A 21,127-nucleotide genomic window follows, 5' to 3' on the forward strand; every position below is an offset into this window, starting at 1 on the left:
TAACGCTGTCTTCACATCAACGTCAACCCTTGTTTATAGCAGAATATACACAGTTTGACCTTCTTTGTTTAACTGACAGTCAGATCAAGCCATATTATAATGTGAAATCATTTCATTTTGTTTTTTGGTTTTCATCAAAAAAAGGCTGTTCTGTGACAACCTGAATTCATAAAGATACAATAAATGGAAATTTTTATTTCAGATCAGAATTTATTTGGATTTGAGTTAGTTAATTTATACCGCTGTACGAGCCACTATAATTTAGTATTTAGTAGCCCCCCCCCCTCAATCAACAGTATTACTGATTTCACAATTTTGTTTCTTAAATCATGGCCAGGCCTTCTTGGAGCAACAACATTTCGACTTTAAAAAAACAAACTCAGAAAAAATGGAGAAATTTCTGTCAGGTTATAGAAACTACTGCAGTTTTGAAAATTTAAGGAAACCTGACTTTAAAGATAGAGTTAAAAGGATTTGAATGCATTTCATGACAGATACAAATTAGGTTCTAGCTTGTAAAATGTAATATTTCGCAAAATTTGACATTTTATTTGACATTCTTTTGATGATACAAATTTGTACAGGAACTGTGTCATTACAGTTTAAATTGTATGTAATTTTGTAAATTAGCAACTGAGATATGCATGTTTTATGTTTTCCAGTATAGGGCTGCATGTATCAGTGTTTGCTTGTATGCATGTTAGTACACATAGCTGCTGTGAGGAGTGTCCATATACAGGTAAATGTCCAGGCTTCTGTAGTTTTATACCTCTTTAAAATGGTGTACAGTGCAAACCTTTCCAGAGCAAATTTCTCTAGAATAAACCTCTCTATAACAAATCTCTCTAGAACAAACTTGTACAGAACAAATCTCTCCTGAACAAACCTCTCTGGAACAAACCTCTCTAGAACAGACCTCTCTATAGCCAATCTCTACAGAACAAACTTCTCTAGAACAAACCTCTCTATAGCAAACCTCTACAGCAAACCTGTACAGAACAAACCTCTATAGCAAACCTGTACAGAGTAAACTTTTCTACAAAAAACCACCGTCGTTTATATGACTGAAAATTGTTGAAAAAAGACGTTAAACCCGAACACACACTACAAAAAACCTCTCTATAACAGACCTGTATAAACATCTTAAGCAAATTTCTCTAAAGCAAACACCACTAAGGAGACAAAAATATGTTTGCTGTAGGGAGGTCATTGTTCTCTACAGCTTAATTATTAAAACAATAGCATATAGAAAAACTTTCTGTCTATGAAGATGGGTGTTTGTTCTGTAGAGTGTTATTACCAGAGGTTATACTGTGGCTCTTGTTGTCTGATATATATATATGTCACTTTTTGTTGTCCGATGTGTCACCTTTAGTTGAACCAGAAAGCATGCCGTGCTTTTCATGACTTTTAAAAAAAATTACTGTTATGTTCAGTTGTATCTGATTTAACATAGGTCATATTTGACAAAAAATGGTCTAACTGATTTGGAGAAAATATAGGCGTGGTTGAAAAAAAAACGATTCAAAAAAGTAATTAGGAAAACCACGAAACTAGTTCTACTCCTTAAAAACCTTTAAATTTAAAGGTGTTTCAGATTATTGGTATTGTTTTTAGAATATTTTCGTGTATTTTCTAACTTGTAACATTGCATAATATAATATTATATTGGAGGCTGTAACCAAAATGCACTATTTCATTCTCTGATATTTGCATCTATCAAAGATAAAATGTCCCTGTTTGGTTAAAATTTCACTGGCTGGCATGTAACATTGTATAATTTATATTGGAGGTAACATTTTAACACTGCATCTGTTAGAGAGAAAATGTCCCTTTTTGACCAAAATTTCATTCCCTGCATTATAATTTGGAGGCATAATAGCCTTGTTTATCAAAAATATCATTCTCTAGCATGTTACATTATATATATTGATGGAAAATATCACTGTTTTACCAAAATATAATATTTTATTTTCTAGCAAGTAAAATTGCATGAAAATTGTATTAGAGGGCTAAAATCCATGTTTAACCAAAATATAGTATTTCTTTTTATCAGTTATAGGACAAGGGGTAGCTGGAGAATCAATTTTGATTTGGAACTTTCAGGCTTGTTGTTTTGTCAGCATGATGTCCCATTAAGATCAGATAATGTGAATTAATGGCACTGACCAATTTGATAAGCTTGGAATCTGTTCTAATGGTGGTTTGAGAATTTTAGAACATGTTTAATGATTGTAAAACTTTAGTCAATGTTAAATTTTGTGTCTCACAACAAGAATGAATGTGATAACTCAATAATTGTTTTATTTTGAGATGTGTTTTATTAAAAATCTGTATTGAAACTGTTTTAACGAAATTAAGAATAAACAATGTAATCAATTTATATTGTAGCGTGTGATAAAATATAATTTACATTGTAAATGGCAATGTTTTATAATACTATAATATGAATGCAACTTTGAATCACAAGACCTAAAGCTTGAAATTTAGAATTCAGGGGTGTAGTTCGGCTAAAATGGAATTGTAGGCCACTGCCAAAGGAGGGTATGGCATGCTTCCACAGAAAATGTTCACATTATAGATGCAAAATGGTGCTTTTTGGTTTATATCTGGACTTTTATGTTTTTCATTTTTCAAAATGAAGTGTAGACCCGGGATAGCTATTGTACAATTTAGAATGTACACCAGTGTCAAAGGCGTAGCTGGACCGTTATGGAAGTAAAAGTCACTGTTCTAAGGGTGATGGGGGGATGTTTCCCCAGAAAAAATACATTCCAGATAAAACATGATGCGTTTTAGCGAAATTCATAATTCAAGGGCTTTGCTAGGCTAAAATGGAAGTATATGCCACTGTCCTGGGGGTTCTTGGGCATGCTCCCCCATAAAAATTGCACAAATTAGATGCAAAATAATGTATTTTAGCAAAATTCATAATTCCGGATTTTAGCAAGGCCAAAATGGAAGTGTAGGCCACTGTCCTAGGGGGGTGACCGGGTCAGGAAAAAATGCACATTAAAGATACAAATTGGTGCGTTTTTCGTGTATATCTGGACCTTTAAACTTTTTCATGAAGTGTAGGCCCGGGGGAACTACTGTACCATATAGTTTCAAGTGGGTAGCAGGGCCAAAATGGAAGTGTAAGCCACTGTTTTAGGGTGTTTAGTGGGGGAGGGGGCAGTCATGCTCCCCCGGAAGATTTTTACATTCTAAATGCAAAATATGGTGCTTTCTGGCGAAATTCATAATTCAGGGGCGTAGCTAGGCCAAAATGGAAGTGTAAGCCACTGTACAAGGAGTGTTTGGAAGCATGCTCCCTGTAGAATTCTTACATTATACATACAAAGTGGTGCAGGTTTGGTGTATATCAGGACTTTAACATTTTTCCTAATGAAGTGTAGGTGGGGCAACTTCTGTACCTCAAAGAAAGTACACTCGTGTCAGTGTAGCTGGGCCAAAATAGAAGTGTAAGCAATTGTTCTAGGGGTTAGGGGGCATGCTCCCCTGGACAAATTTTGCATTCTTAGTTAATTTCTAAATGCCAAATGATGCATTTTGGCGCATTTTGTAACCTTTCCGGTGTTTAAATCATCGATGCTGCAGACACAAACACTGGAAAGGGAATGCATGGCCAGTGTATAATATTGATATATTTTTTGCACTGCCTCTTTCCAAAATTAAATACGCCGATGTTTATTTAGTACACACATATATTTCCAGTTTTTTCTATAAAACTGTGTGTACATTTAATGAAGAAATACCATAAGTACTTTAATATTCAATTTATATTTTAACATTATGTACAATAAGTAAATATTTAAAGGTCTTTCAAATTTACTTACAGAATATTACTTTTTACTGACTCTACCTGACAATAATTCATAATACCTATGCTCTTAAGTCAATGATTACGACCTTAAGTCAGAATGCCTGAAAGACCTTCAGTCAGATTGTCTGACGTTTATTCAGAATAACTGGGACTAATAATTTCAGAATGCCTATGCCCTTAAGTTAAAATGACTGCGATCACAAGTCAGAATGACTGTGACCTTTATTCAGAATGTCTTTGAATCAAGTTCAGATTGCATATGCCCTTAAGTTAAAATGACTGTGATCACAAGTCAGAATGACTGTGACCTTTCTTCAGAATGTCTTTGAATCAAGTTCAGAATGCCTATGACCTTAAGTCAAAATGACTGCAATCACAAGTCAGAATAACTGTGACCTTTCTTCAGAATGTCTTCGAATCAAGGTCAGAATGCCTATGCCCTTAAGTCAAATGACTGCGATCACAAGTCAGAATAACTGTGACATTTATTCAGAATGTCTTTGAATCAAGTTCAGAATGCCTATGCCCTTAAGTCAAAATGACTGCAATCACAAGTCAGAATAACTGTGACCTTTATTCAGAATGTCTTCGAATCAAGTTCAGAATGCCTATGCCCTTAAGTCAAATGACTGCTATCACAAGTAAGAATAACTGTGACATTTATTCAGAATGTCTTCGAATCAAGTTCAGAATGCCTATGCCCTTAAGTCAAATGACTGCTATCACAAGTCAGAATGACTGTGACCTTTTTCAGAATGTCTTTGAATCAAGTTCAGAATGCCTATGCCCTTAAGTCAAAATGACTGCAATCACAAGTCAGAATAACTGTGACCTTTATTCAGAATGTCTTCGAATCAAGTTCAGAATGCCTATGCCCTTAAGTCAAATGACAGCTATCACAAGTCAGAATAACTGTGACATTTATTCAGAATGTCTTTGAATCAAGTTCAGGATGCCTATGCCCTTAAGTCAAAATGACTGTGATCACAAGTCAGAATAACTGTGACCTTTATTCAGAATGATTTTGAATGAAGTTCAGAATGCCTATGCCGTTAAGTCAAAATGACTGCGATCACAAGTCAGAATAACTGTGACCTTTATTCAGAATGTCTTTGAATCAATTTCAGAATGCCTATGCCCTTAAGTCAAAATGACATCGATCACAAGTCAGAATAACTGTGACCTTTATTCAGAATGACTTTGAATCAAGTTCAGAATGCCTATGCCCTTAGGTCAAATGACTGCGATCACAAGTCAGAATAACTGTGACCTTTATTCAGAATGTCTTTGAATCAAGTTCAGGTTGCCTATGCCCTTAAGTCAAATGACTGCTATCACAAGTCAGAATAACTGTGACCTTTATTCAGAATGTCTTTGAATCAAGTTCAGGTTGCCTATGCCCTTAAGTCAAATGACTGCGATCACAAGTCAGAATAACTGTGACCTTTATTCAGAATGTCTTTGAATCAAGTTCAGGAGGCCTATGCCCTTAAGTCAAATGACTGCGATCACAAGTCAGAATAACTGTGACCTTTATTCAGAATGTCTTTGAATCAAGTTCAGGATGCCTATGCCCTTAAGTCAAATGACTGCGATCACAAGTCAGAATAACTGTGACCTTTATTCAGAATGTCTTTGAATCAAGTTCAGGTTGCCTATGCCCTTAAGTCAAAATGACTGTGATCACCTGTCAGAATAACTGTGACCTTTATTCAGAATGACTTTGAATCAAGTTCAGAATGCCTATGCCGTTAAGTCAAAATGACTGCGATCACAAGTCAGAATAACTGTGACCTTTATTCAGAATGTCTTTGACTCAATTTCAGTATGCCTATGCCCTTAAGTCAAAATGACTGCGATCACAAGTCAGAATAACTGTGACCTTTATTAAGAATGTCTTTGAATCAAGTTCAGGAGGCCTATGCCCTTAAGTCAAATGACTGCGATCACAAGTCAGAATAACTGTGACCTTTATTAAGAATGTCTTTGAATCAAGTTCAGGAGGCCTATGCCCTTAAGTCAAATGACTGCGATCACTAGTCAGAATAACTGTGACCTTTATTCAGAATGTCTTTGAATCAAGTTCAGGATGCCTATGCCCTTAAGTCAAATGACTGCGATCACAAGTCAGAATAACTGTGACCTTTATTCAGAATGACTTTGAATCAAGTTCAGAATGCCTATGCCCTTAGGTCAAAATGACTGCGATCACAAGTCAAAATAACTGTGACCTTTATTCAGAATGACTTTGAATCAAGTTCAGAATGCCTATGCCCTTAGATCAAAATGACTGCGATCACAAGTCAGAATAACTGTGACCTTTATTCAGAATGTCTTTGACTCAATTTCAGTATGCCTATGCCCTTAGATCAAAATGACTGCGATCACAAGTCAGAATAACTGTGACCTTTATTCAGAATGTCTTTGACTCAATTTCAGTATGCCTATGCCCTTAGATCAAAATGACCAGAATGTCTTTGACTCAAGTAACTACAATGAGAGTGACATTAATTCAGAATTAATCCAGAATGACTATGACAGTAATGCAGAAAAACATACCTTAACTCACAATTACTTTCATGGATGACTGATAAAAATGAGACTACATTTCAGTGCAAAAAATAACTCTTATGTGAAGTTTGGTAAATAAAAGTCTGTTGACCATACAATGACCAAGTGTGTAGCAGTTGTCCGTCTAAAGATGAGAAGACTGCTTTCAGTGCAAGGAATAACTCTCAGCTAAGTGTAGTAAATGATATTTACCTCCACAAACAAGTAAAATTCAAAGGAATAATTCAGGAAATCAGACACTGAACTTGTTGAAAAAGAGCCGTGTGATTTTCATTAATAATAAAAACAAATCAATGCTTTTGTTGTATATAGTTACATTGTGAACATAGCTGAGATGAGACACACATTTTTTGATAGAAAAATGTATCTCACTGCATTTTATACATTAATAAAATTATGCAACATTGAAACATTGAGACTAGAAATAGGAAGCTAAGCCATCAAAACTGTGGACTTAAAAGAGTCGGTGCTGTTGCCATATACATGTGTAGTTTTTTGTTTTACACATTCCTTCTTATCATTTCACACATTGTCCAGAATTGACCACTGTTGTAATTTATAGCCCCACTGCTGAGTGTTAATGTCCATTTTATTGACTTGGGGGTTAATATTAATTACATGCATCATCTTAGCAATCTAGGAGAAATTCCCTCTCTACCCTTGTCCTATAACTGTTATGTTTTATCCAAAATACACTGTTGTTGTTTTTGCGATCAAGTCACCTGATACGTTAACCAAAAAGTCATTACCTTTTACAGTCAATACTAATTTACATGCATTATTCATATATTTGCTCTGTTTTTATACTGACCAATCATTATCAAATATTTGATCTTTGATCCGCTTCATTTCATGTTTGTTATCGCAAAATAAACCCGAGGCTCTGTAACTGTTTTTATTTTCATACTTTTATTACATGTTTAAAATGGATACACTTATGGATAAGAAGATAAATGGATGTAAATAAAATGTAAAATGCATTTGGACATTTTATTCGTGATTTCAAGATAAGGAAATTAACTTAAAAGAAGATTTATATGAGAAACGGAGATTTATTGGATTGTCACTAATGTAAGTCGTAAAAAATCTTCATGAGCAAATAATACATATTTTATTGCCAGTTTTTATATGGAAATGTTGAGCATAAAAATAATTGTTACTATATTAGAGGCATATTACAAGCTTTTTTACAGAGTTATAAATATAAATGATATCACAGTATATGTTTTGCAAATTTTGAGAACTTGTGATGTATCCTTGAAGGTATGCCCCTTTAAACTAAAAAACAAATTGAAGTTGGTAGTGTGATGTATGTAGTGACTATAATTTAATTAATTTTGTAATCGGTAATATTCTGGCCATTGGCTACAAATGGCTGTCAAAATTAAGTTACGATAGATTGATTGATTGGTGTGTCGCTATGTCCCAGTCGCAAAAATTTATCATAGGATGCTTGTAATGTTTCAGTAAATAGGTATATCATGTACTGTGTGAATTAGTTTGGATTAAATAATATCAGAAATTATAAATAGACAGGATTAAGCAAATTTTCTAATAGGGTAAATAAAAAGAAATCATAGAAAGTAGATATATTTACATGGCAGGGTAAGTCGTAAAGAAGAAAATGAATGCGCTTTGTTTCATTATTAATTGAATTTTTAAAAAATAGTTCAGTAAAGTTTTGTCTTTGAATGAATGTGTCTGATAGGGAAACTGGACCAGGGGGGAAAAATGTGTTGTAAAATGTCTATATAGGGAATTATTAAAAAGGTGATATTTTTGCCAGACTTTTGCATTTAAGAAAACATTAGTCAGTAAAAACTAATAGATTGCCTTGTGTTTCAAATGTTTAAGGTTTGTTTCATTATTACATTATTGGGTGAAAAAGTAAACAAAAATAACTGTGAATTTCAGCTTTGAGATTCAGAAAAAAGGCTGTTAGGAGTAGGGCCAGACTTTGGCCCTAAATCTTTTAAAGGAAAACACTGCCTGTATGTTAGAGAGATCATGTCTTCGAATGTGTGGAAATCACGAGATTGTCCTATTTTTGTCAGGCCCACATGTGGTGAGCTTGACTTAATTGTCACTTTTGTTGGGTCGGTGTATGTGCGTGTGTCCGTCCATATTTGTGTGCGTCCGTCTGATTTTGTCCGGGCCATAACTTTGACATGCATGGACCAATCTTATTTATATTTGGCATGAATGTTAACCTCAATGAGAAGGAGTGTTGTGCGCACATCCCATGTTCCTATCTCAAAGGTCAAGGTCACAGTTTGAGGACAAAGGTCAAATTGAAGTTTGCCCGGAGCATTTCTTCTTCATGCATAGTGAGATTTTGGTGTAACTTGGACTGAATGTTCACCATTATGAGACGGAGTGTCAAGCACAAGAACCAGGTCCGTAGGTCTAAGGTCAAGGTCACTCTTAGACAGCTGGCGGGCTCGACATTCTGCCCGTGGGCATACTTTTTGTTAGTTATTTGAGTAGAAAACTGTTCTGTATTCCATTGTTTGTTAGCATTGTTTTATTAGATACATTAAAAGGATTTATTAGTTTGTCATGAGATAAGTTTTTTTTAACAGTAACCATTTCAGATACATTTTGCTTTTAAAGATTTGTTAATACCTCACTTAATGAGATATTGTTGTCCAATACCATAAACAATAGGGACAAAAATGAAAATATGAAAAAACTATTTTGTGCATGATAAACATGCATGTTAATATACAGTTAATAATTTATTACTTTATACTATTTGAGCCTCTTACATTGAACAAATAAACTGTCATCAGTTAAACCGTCTGGAAGAGAAAAAAAAACAGTGATTGACAAAAAAGGTTTAATGGTAAAAGCGTGTAAGGTCGCTAATAAGCGATAGATTTAATACCTGCACCCACTGACTCCACAGTCTTACCCTTGAAAAGTGATTAAAAGATTTGTAATGACCACTTCTTAGAGAGGTCAAAGGATTAATTATAATTAAAGGTACAATAGCTTAATGCAGATATAAGCTGTATCCAGTTGACTCATAGATATTATGGAATTATTTGTCTCTTTTTTTATGTGAGTGACATTGTGGAATAAAATCTGGGATATTTTAATTTTTACCTTTTGAGTTGTTGCAGACCTCTGGTGCATTTAAATTTTGTGAGAAAAGAAAAGGTGATAGTGGACTTACACTTTACAAGTCTCGTAGGTATCAGCTTTAATTTTATCTACAGCAACTAGATAAGATTTTTTAAAATTACACAGCATTTCATTTTCATGTACCTGAAAGATACAAGATTAGATATCTCAATAATATACATAGCATAAATAGAAAGGATTTTTGTGATCAGCAGGTACTGTTTATATTTTATTTACTTTTTGCCATCATTCAAATATTATAAACTAATAAAGCAAGGAAGATGGTGCAAGACTCTTGCATGAGTAAAGTAATTATTACTGCATGGAATTTTCATGTTTCTAACCTTGTCAAAATATTTCATCTGCTAGGGTAATTATCAATGGCACATTCCTGTACCCAGGTAACATTGCCGTGTGCCATGTTTTATTAATTTAGCATGATAGTTACCTCGATTATTGTTCTAAAATAAATAAAAATATGCAATTTAACTGCACATAGATTGGTTGTTAATTTTGTAAAAATACAGTGCCCTCAGTTACCTTGATATTTTGCTGATTGCAGCCTATTACCTGTTTGAGATAGGAATCTTTGACAGTGAAATGGGTGGGGGATGTGTTAAAGTTTGATGGTATCTTACTGTGTCTGGCAAGTTGTACTGGTGTAAGTACAATACTGTAAAACAGATAGAAGACCCTTAGGGGTCATGGTGCACAAGTGTGGTATTGTTGCTGTCATGTTATTAACATGTCATCAGACTGGCTCTAATTGGATTTGTGGCTGTACTTTTCCAAGAGTTTTCAAAATTATTGATGACCTAGGCAGGAAGGTCTAATACATATAGTCATTCAATAACAAGGGGAAGAAAAAGAAAAACACACTGATGAGGACAGATGAACAGACAGACACACAGACAGACAAATATTTAGATAGGGTGGGAGGAGGGGAGAGATAATTGTCACATGTGGAGGCAGGGGGGAAACAGAGAGGGAGGGGGGCTAAATGAAAAAATTTTGTTCTGAAACCCTGATTTTAGAAGTATCATGGTAATGTTATATTTTCTAGTTTTAAATCAGGGGTGGATCCAGGATTTTAACTTAGGGTATCGTGGGTGCAGAGTTTCAAGAGGCTTTTGCAAGATGACCCCTTGGAAATCTTTTAGCAAGTATATCTCAGATGGTGCAGTCCCAGATATATGTTTGACATAGTTTGAGTATGACTATTTGATACAATGTCATCATTAAAGTCTGAAAATGTTCATAAAAAAATCAAATTAGTGAATATGAAGTAATTATTGTAAAAATTTATGGATATCACATATATATATTTTTACTTACGATGGGAAATATACCAGTAATTTGTTAAAACCATTAATTTATGATCAAAACGTGATGGCCAAACATAATATGATCAAAATCTAACAATATTTTCATAGCTTATCTCAATTATTAGAAAGAATTTTCACCTATTGTAAACATCTTTGACAAGATTTAAAGTCCTAAAGTAAACTTTTAAGGAGTATATAAAGAGAACTTTATAGATAAGCTGATCGCTTATAAGGAATAAACACCAAATATTTACCACTCTTTGAAGTTTATTATTTTATATGTGATAGTTTTCATAGAAGTATGTATAAAAATGCTATCTCTAGAGGTTATTTAAACTGAAAAAAGCAATTTCCTTATTGGAGAAAAAAATTTCTGATGAAACACTGCACTGTCAGTTTATTTGTTTAGGTTTAAACTTAATTATAACCAAGACAAGCTAACAGATTAAATGTTGCATTTGGTTCCAGTCCATTTGTACAGATCTGAGTTAACCGCCTCGGTAGCCTAGTGGTAGAGCATCCGCTTCGATTGCGAGAGGTCATGGGTTCAATCCCCGGCTGCGTCATACCAAAGACGTAAAAAATGGTACTAGTAGCTTCCTCGCTTGGCGCTCAGCATTAAGAGGATAGTGCTAGGACTGGTCAGCCCGGTGTCAGTATAATGTGACTGGGTGGGGTATCATGCCACGTGTCTACGGCGTGATATTCCAGTCAGGCAGGCATATGCTCACTGCTACAAGCAGACACCGTCGTTTATATGACTGAAAAATTGTTGAAAAAGACGTTAAACCCGAGATCTTCTGAGTTGGGACACTAGTCAGAAAAGTCAAGCATCTGATTGGCTGTTTCTGTGTATATTTTCAGAATTGACCAATGACAAGTCAGTTTTCTGACTTTATAACTTCAGAACACAAAAATTCAACATCAGCTCAGTTTTGAAGTTGGAAGAGTTGAATTTTTGAGACTGGTATTCAAAGCTTGAAAATAAAAAACATATAACCTTTAACAGTTATCCATCCTTGAGTTAAAAAAGACTTGTGTGCTGCTAGGAGTTACTAAGTTTGCATTCAAGGTCATTCACCATTTACATCAGTTTCTTGTGAGATTTCGAAGAGATCATGGCTGGAAAAGGATCCACCTGGGTTGAACCACCAACATTTAGTAAGCCAGCTGGATGGCTGCCTGACATGTAGAATTCAATGCCTCGAATAAAGGCTTGAGCCCACATCCTTGAGAGGCAAGTGATTCTAAGTCAGCGACCTTAACCACTGAGCCACAGAGGTCCCCAGAAAAGGAAGAAGTATAGTAGTACCACATTCCTCAGTTGACGAGGGGATGAGCAAACTGCACAAGTTCTCCACATTTTTGAGCAATCCTGACATAGAAAGTGAATTAATGAAAAGGACATGAGGGTGAGGTGTGTGTGGAGAGGTGCCGCGCTTGAGTCTATATAGATTTTCTAAAAGGAGCCCAGGTGCTGAAGTGAGCGAGCTTGAGTGAGCGATAGATCACTGTACCATCATAGTAAAACTAAAGACGTTTGCAACATTTCCAAGGTGTACTATAAAGCATTAGAAGAGAGTTTTCAATTCAGATACTCTAGGTAATTTTTAGTAGAAATGAAGGGAAAAAACTTCTTTATCTCTTGAAAATAGATTTTTAGCGCTTATAAATCATATTTGCTGGTTTAGAAAGTAACTTTAAATTAGACATACAAAGAATAGAATAGTAAGTTGTCTTGTGGTGTAAAACTACTGTGGTCCACCCACAAATCTACCCACATTTTACTGTAGCTTCAGATATTTTTCCATGAGCAAAATTTTGCGAATTTTAAAAACAGCCTAATAATGTGAGGTTGAATCTTGCCTAAGCTGGTAGCTTTTCCCGTAAAAGTCTCAGTTATTGCAAGGACTAATTTTTTCACTTCACGGCATAATGAAAATATGAAAATAGCAAAAATAAATTTCTTGCGTTTATTTCTGATTTATTGTTAGTTCATTACTTGAACTGTAAGAATACTAACTGTCTTACAGTTAACAGAGCATTGTCAAAAAAAAATGTATCAATGACAAAATAATGTCCAGGTTTTACGTTTCATGTTTCAATAACTTAACACTTAACTTTATTACGGTCAGGATTTTATTGTTTCACGTATTTGTTATTGTTTCAATATGACAATACAAAAATTTGTAAACCAAAGGTCTGATTTACATATTTTTGGCTTAAATTCCTTGGATTGAGGCCAAAATACTATTTCTCATTAAAGAAATATTGCATGCAGTTATACAGATATGGTTAAGATGCAAGTCATTGACTTTAATTTCCTCTCAGATTAGCTGGAATTAAGTCAAGAAGTGTATGAATTTTGAGTTTTTGTGGCTCAGATTAGCTGGAATTAAGTCAAGGGGCATATATGAATTTTTGAGTTTTGGTGGTACAGGATTTACGCATGAAATACTAAGATGTTGATAAGATGATAACAGTTGTATAAAGGTTGAAAAATTATTAATGGAATTGTTAATTTAAATTATCCATATGTTTTTCTTTGTTGGAGATAGAATACTTTGTTAAAGATAGTGTATTTATGCTACAAATTTGAACTTTAATATTATGTGAAAAATAAAGATTTTAAAAAAGCTCAATGTTGATTAAGAAATAAAATCTGAGAACATGGTTCAGCATGATTTGTAGTTTCACATTTAAAATTGATTGAGTTTATAGGTTTACATTGAAAATTAAAGTTCATAGTTTTGGATTAAAAGTTATTGATTAATTTCATGGTTTCACATTGAAAATTATGATTCAGTTTATAGGTTCACATTAAAAAAATTATGATAAACAAAATTGTACTTAGTAGTCAAACTTTCAAGGAACTGGAGCAAATAATTGTTTTCTATCTTCAAGGTTACTTCATTCATTTGTGAGCAAGGTGTACCTTTAATACTGTGGATTGGTAAAGGTTTGTGTCACATTATTCTTAGTTTTGCAATTTTTTATCATAATCAAACACAATATATTACAAAATTTTGAAGCCTGGAGTGCTAGGCATAACATAAGAAAATGGTTATGTTGAAAAACACTGCTTATTGTGCTGGAATCTGATAAAGATTCTGTGCCAAACATGATACTGAATTTGGCTTTCTTATAATAGCTGAAACAAATTATAAATGCATTGTCAGTTATTTATACTTTCCCAAGCTGTTTTGAATGAAAAAAAATTGTAGGCATGCCCTGTTTAAAATTTTATTTAAAAAAAGCTGTTTTGACACAAAATCAATATAATTGAAAATTGAGGAAATGAATTCATGACTTAAGTGGTTCAATATTTCCGGTTCTTTGAAAACTTTATTAAGGATTATTACTTCATATTATAATATTTGAATAATATAATGTTAAAATTCTCTCAGTGCATTGTTTAAACAGTGGCGGTGTTTCGGACAGTTTTATTACCATAACGATGTTTTACTACTTTTTAGATTCATGCACAGATTAAAAGTTTTTCATTTTCATTTTGACATATTTAATTTCAAAGATTAAAGGTAAATTGTTCTTCCTTGTATCTTGAATAATCGAATTACAATGAATTGGCATTGCAAGAACGCATAACAAAATACAGGTAGAATATGAAAAAATATTGTAAATTAATATTAATTATATGAATTGGACATAATTCTGTTACATTGTAATCAGTAACATTTAACTTACAAAAGATTATGGTAGTTTTATATTTTGCATGATGCAGGTAAACATTATTTTAGTAGTTAAGTTAAGACATGTTTTGTTGTTTGTCATATTTGTCATAAAAAAATGTGAGCCGCGTTCAAACCCGAGGATCAGTTTAAGGTGAAGGTATGTGAGTGGAGGTAACAGAAGTTAGAGCATTTAACTTATAAAATACAAAAAAATGATGCATATATTGTTGTAGAACTTTGTAGAAAAGGTATGATCTGTGTAATTTGATTATACTTCTTGAAATTTTAATGAATGCAAGCCTTTAAGGAAAGGGTTGATTTATTATCAACTTTTTTTTTTTTGCATATAACAAAGGAAAATAGAAGCACGAAGAATTAAAATGGAGGAAAAACATCTAAGATAAAATTGAAATAGCATGTTGAAAACCTCATTAAATTGAAATTAACGCCATTACCTCAGTGCTTCAATGATTTTGTTTTCCTGTCTTTTTGAAAATGTTTCCCTATTTTCAAGCTGCTGCGATCTTTTGTTGCTAATGTGTAATGAGAAAAGGAAGTCAAATAAGGTTACGTTGGAACGCCAAATAATACCTTATTTGAGCTCAATGTTTGATACAGGATAGCGACTTTACAAATGCACAACAATGCAATCGGATCATGATTTCTTGATAACATAATACCCGCACATAATGATAAACTACCTGCACATAATGATAATTGTGAGATAACAATGTAGTTCTATTGAAAATTTCAGTCTGTTTTCATTAGAACTAAATTGCTGCGTTGTATGGTAAAGTTGAAATAAAAGTAATCGTGAATTTCATTTTGGTAGCTGTTTTCGAATGTTATTGTTGAATTTAAACGAAAAGTTGTTATTAAAGTGTCGTAAAAAAAATTTATGGGACATCTTTGTATGACTGCACAGAAGTTTTTAAAATTTATTGGAATATATTTCTTTAACAATGTTATAAATAAATAATATTTTGTTGTCGTAAGTCAATGAAGGAAACATTACTAAGGAGTGACTGTCGGTTTTAAAATATGTTCGTTGTTTTGGTGAAGTAAATGACCATCTTGATATTGTAATCGTGTTTTTACTTTTTTGTTTGCCGGAGGATTTTACTGCAGTGAAGTTGTATTTGGGAGGTCAAGTTTTTTCTCGGTCAACATGACTCACGCGTGTGATTTATTGAAACTGGGACTATAACAAATGGGAATATCCAAGTATTAAGATGCTATGTGACAGAAGCAACTGATAATTAAAGCCGTGTCCACATTGCTACCTGAATCTAACGCATAATATAAACTTTAATAAGCAGACTGTCAGACCATCTATGATGAAATATGCATTTAAAATTATTGCAGTGCAATAAAATCTGCTATTATGGTATAGAGAGTATCATAAACTGTCATGATATGTAATAATGGCCAGGATTAAGGAAATGTCATTCATATTGTGTGGAATGTTATATGTGATATAATTTACATGAAAATACAAGGAAATCATGATTATACAACTACAGTTGTAATATTTCATTGTGACATTAATCTGATGGAACTGATTTCGTAGGTGAGTTTTCTATTATACAATAAAACATGGAATATTTTTGTAATAATATATTACAGTTGTTTTAACATTTTTTTCTTTACTATATATACATTTTTATATATTATTTTTTTTTTTCGTAATTAAACATTTAAGGAAATGGACCTGTAATGAGACTTGGCAATGTCAGTATGATTACATATTCTTGTTAGACAATTTGGCTTTTTTTTTCGACGTATTACTAAATATAGTTCAATGAGAACATGGCTTTCCATTAAAAACTGAGGATGTCGAAATGGCATACGGAAAATACCTTATTTGCCAATTTTTATTACCAGGGTCGCTACCTTATGTCTTAATTTGCTGACATTCTTAATCGATGATACCTATTCCTTAAATTGATTAAGTTTAATTGGGTTTTGTTGTAAACAGTATTGGAGTTTTATATATTTCTAATTTGTAATTTAGCCTGCTTTTAATACCGCTTAAATAATTTAAGATACCAACAAAAGGGTTGAATGGGAAAGATCTTGTTTCGCATTAGAATTGATTGAAATTTGAAGATTCAGCAGTCATTCTACTTAAACTGGACCAGTTGTATAAATGTCTAATATTGCTGTATAATAGTAGTAAAAGAATTATTCCCATTGACAAAGACCCAACATTCTTGTGTGTAATTAAAGAAGAGTTCCCTATTGATTTTGTCATGAGTGTACAAAAGACATAAAATACCTGGATATAATTAGAGTAACAAAACAAATTACAGAGTTATTATGGTAATTGGTTAATTGAACAATTTGAGAGCCAGGTGTCTTTTAGTCATTCTCATGCCACTGGTATAGGACTAGAGGTTGTGAGATGCTACAAAAATATATCTTTTTGAGGGGCGGTTTGTGGGGGTGTTACGCGAAGCCTGATTAATTATTGTTTTTAATGGTTCTGATTTTATCCTGTTTTCAGAGAAAGCTGATGACTATAATATTCAATAGCTGCTTCCTTGATTTCAGGCTAGAAATTTTTCCTGTGTTTTGGCCCCCTAATTAGTGTAAAGAATTAAATGAAACTTTGCTCATGTTTGGATTTGAACCTGGGTAACATGCAGGTTAACTGCACCCTTGCACCTGATGATTTGATGAAGTTAAAATTTATTTTATATTTATTTATATCTTCTTAGACTATAAGGATCTTACATGCCTGCCTGTGTAAGACGGGGTTTTCCCTACCCGAGAGAGAGTGTGGAATGGAAAACTGAGCGTTAGGGTAGGGAAAACAGCTGTCTTACACAGGCAGACATGTTAGATCATTTTTCTTGCCTATCATGTTCAAAATAGATCGTGGAGACAAATAGGTTTGGGTATTTCCTGACATTATTTATAAAGTTTATGACGTCACAATGGTACCAGTACTATGTGACGTCACCTTAGTGCACGCTATTTTAGACAAGGTTTTTCCCTAGGGAAAGACGGGAATATCTATCCCCGGCGCGTGCTCGGATAAATGTATACTTTCCCCGCTAGGTAGGCAAGAAATACCGGTACCCTCGATTTCTTGAGGCAGTAACATTCTGCAGTGCAGAGTGGGACATTTTTTTCCTAGACATTTTTACCCCTGGACATTTTGTTCATTCTTGCTGACACCACTTCTTATACAGCAGCTGTAAATTTTATTTCCGCACATGTTGAGATTTTTGAGAAGCCTATTTATATAACTTAAAAATGAGATATTTGTGAAAAATAATATGAAACCCAGTGATGTTGGAGTAGTTGTAACATGAAGAGGTTGCTTCAGCCTTTAATAAGAGGTGCTAATTGTGCGATAATTTTATCGCTAAAGTTGTTAAACTCCTTGTAATTTATGCTAATGAATAGTAAATTCCCATGGTAACTCATTTTACTACCAAAAATATGTGTAGTAATACTTTTTTCCTCATTCGTACATTCTGAAGTGGGTATTTTAGTGATATATTTTGGGTGTAATTGATATTTTGTGTAAGGCTGATTTAATTGATGATCTTCTGTGAGAAAGGTATCGTTCTTTCATTCTGTGATACGTATATTGAATGGTAAAGTGTGTTTTTTCTACGTTCTAGGGGTAGCGGTATTTAAAATTTTTAGGGTGTAAAGATGAGCCGCGGATAATAAGGAGTTAACTTTAATCCTTTTGTGAAGTCCTTCATTTATCTTGTAATCAGATAATAAAAGATGTATCTCTTTAACTGTTGGGTACATAAATAATCAAAAATCAGGTCAGTTTTTGTTGGACTTTAATTACAAAGATATTTTTTAAAGCAATCAGTTACAGAAATAATTATTGAGACAAGTTTACAGATTTCAGTATCTAAAATTAATGTATTCTTACTTGTAACTAATAAATAATCTGTTTATTTTAAATAAGTTTCAAGCATTTTGTTACAATTTACCCAGGAAACTCATAAATTACTGCTATTTTGGCTTTATTTTACATTAATAGACTAATAGTATCGATATTTCAAAATTCAATACCCGTACATCTTAACTTGACCTTAACATCAATATGCTGATGTTTCTATAAACTATAAAAGCCCTATATTTTTTTTTTTTTTTTATAAATTAAAGAAAAAACCTTTGAGAGGGTGCAAAACTGCGACACAACCTTCAATCCTGTCACTTTTTTATGCTGACCTTCTAAGGAAGAAAGTGCTACACCTATTTGTTTTATTAATTAATCAACATTAATAATTATTGTGTTGTGAAAGTAACATGCACCTATTACCTATGTCATGTCATTAATTACAGGCTCGTAAAAAGTAAATCATATCTTTTCTGCATTTGATGACAATTATTATAAAGGTAGATACAAGATAAGTGAGAGCTGTGACATCTGTCTTGCAAGGAAAGCGTATCTTTAATTGACAATCAATTCTCGTAATGTCACTGTTATTGCCCATTTTTAGATAAATGACTGATTTAGTAGTTAAGAGTAATAATTGTAACTTAGATTATACATGTATACACTTTTTTTGAGGTTTTTATATTCTGTTTTAAGTCAAGAAATATACCTTGAAAATCAAGAGTCAAAGATTATTTCACATTCATCAAAACTCTGTGGGCTCCAATTCTCTTATGATTTCTCAAAGCATTGAAAAAATTCGAACATTTTGATCATTCCCTGTATTGATGATGCAATTGCATGTACCATTCATATAAGCTAATAATTAAGTATGTTTTCTTTTCATCAGTTTTGGAAATACAAATGTAATTGATTAATCTGAGAACCTGATGCCTTTGTAGAGAGATATCTGTCTTGGTAGATAGGTGTCTGCACTGCAAAGGTGTCAGCAGTGGTTTGGAAACATGTAGATCTTTCAGAAAAGTCTTAACACTGGACTAAAGACTATGTAGTAGTTTTTGGTAACGCACAACAGAAAAGGACAAATTTACAAATTTTTAGCAATTTAAGTTCTAGGGTAAAGGCTTCAAAGTAAGGAAGTTTCTTGGTCATATCAAGGAAATAATTTTCGAGTGCATGAGTACAAACTTTATGAAAATGCAGTTTTAACCATATTTGTTCAGATAGGTCAGATGTTACCAGTGACAGTATGAAAGTATGTGCAAACAGGGGTTGGACTGTTTAAAGATTTTAACAACAATTTTATCATAAATACCCACTTGAGTACCAGCAGTTTAAGATAACTTCTATACCATGTCTACCATCACATAGTCCACAATGTTTACATAGGTTTTGATTTTCTTTCCTGTTTTGATTTTAAACTTTCCTTGTTTAGGAAGGCTGATTTTTATGCTCCTCAAAGGGCAAGCATATAGTTTCTGCTTTGTCCATCTGTTTGTCCGTCTGTCTGTCACACTTTTGTCCAGAGTATAACTTGAAAAGTATTAATGGCATTTGATTGAAACTTCACATAATCATAGAGGACATTGAGAGAAAATGCAGAGTCAAAGAACCATAAACTTTACCTAGTTTTTTTTAATTACCTCCTGTTATTATACAAAATAAAGCTTGTCCGGAGCATTAATTGAAAAAGTGTTAATGGCATTTCATTGAAACTTCACAAAATGATAGAGGTCATTGACGGGAAGTACAGTGTCAAAGAACCATAACTCTACCTTACATAGTTTTTGAATTATCTCCCTTTATTCAATTTTCTTCTTGGTGGTTCTAATACGTTATTCCCCATATTGGGACAAGCACATGCATCGGGGGGCATGATTCGGTTTTACTGATTCCTTGTTTGTAATTTACTTAATTATTGTTACCTCATGATTTTAAAAGCCTGCCCATTTAGCTCAGTAGGTAGAGCACAGGTCTACGGATCGCAGGGTTATGAGTTCGATCTCCATGCAAGTTATGTGACAATTTGATAAAAGACATTGTTTATGAAATCATTCGTCATCCACTGCATGTGGAGGTTTGTACTGGTACAGAATACAAGAACACTGGTTAGATGAACTGCCGGCCTTTATACATAACTGAAATACTGTTGAAAAATGGGGCTAAACCTCAATCAAACAAAACATGATTTTAAATGCATTTTCTTTCCTATTTATGTAATACTGTTTTATGATCTTAGATGGTTATGTTATATCACTCAGTGTATTTGCATTCTGTACCTTCTCCACAGTAACTTTGAGTACAACTTCCCCACATGAGTCCAGGGAACATTGTAACATGTTGAAGTTTTTGTTGTATACTGCAGTAAAACTAATGGTCAATTAATATGTCATATTTCAGTGACTCTGGCATCATAAAGATTGTGAATTTGATACTCTGCTGGGATATCTATAAGACACTACTGACAAAACTATTTAGAAAATTGGAAAATGATTTCATATTTCTCCTTTTATGCTGGGCTTGTATCTCATCACTAGCTTACAAATACTCAAAAGGTAGCATTGTTTTCAGTGTACTACAAGGCACAAACTATATGAAAGGCAGTTTTTACTGCCAACATGCTTATTATGTGGTGTAAAAGATGTGTTTTACATGAACTGAGCTTAAAATAGTACCTGTATTTTGTTGAAGATCTGCAAAACTTACAAAATTT

The 21,127-nt window shown here is 33.3% G+C and overlaps 1 protein-coding gene across 6 annotated transcripts in view; it reads left to right on the forward strand.

Moving 5' to 3' along the window:
• Positions 1-21,127, forward strand: part of LOC123547584 (centrosomal protein of 290 kDa-like) — a 113,148-nt gene that overhangs the window by 26,606 nt on the left and 65,415 nt on the right. Inside the window, exon 1 of one of the 6 annotated variants that reach the window (XM_053551857.1) lies at positions 15,397-16,110. The exons of the other annotated variants lie outside the window; for them this stretch is intronic. The gene's annotated coding sequence lies outside the window, so the exon portion shown is untranslated. Of the gene's footprint in view, positions 1-15,396; positions 16,111-21,127 lie in introns of those variants that run through there. 6 annotated transcript variants of the gene reach the window in all.

The sequence above is a fragment of the Mercenaria mercenaria genome, chromosome 9 (genome assembly GCF_021730395.1).
Source record: "Mercenaria mercenaria strain notata chromosome 9, MADL_Memer_1, whole genome shotgun sequence".
Taxonomy (NCBI): domain Eukaryota; kingdom Metazoa; phylum Mollusca; class Bivalvia; order Venerida; family Veneridae; genus Mercenaria; species Mercenaria mercenaria.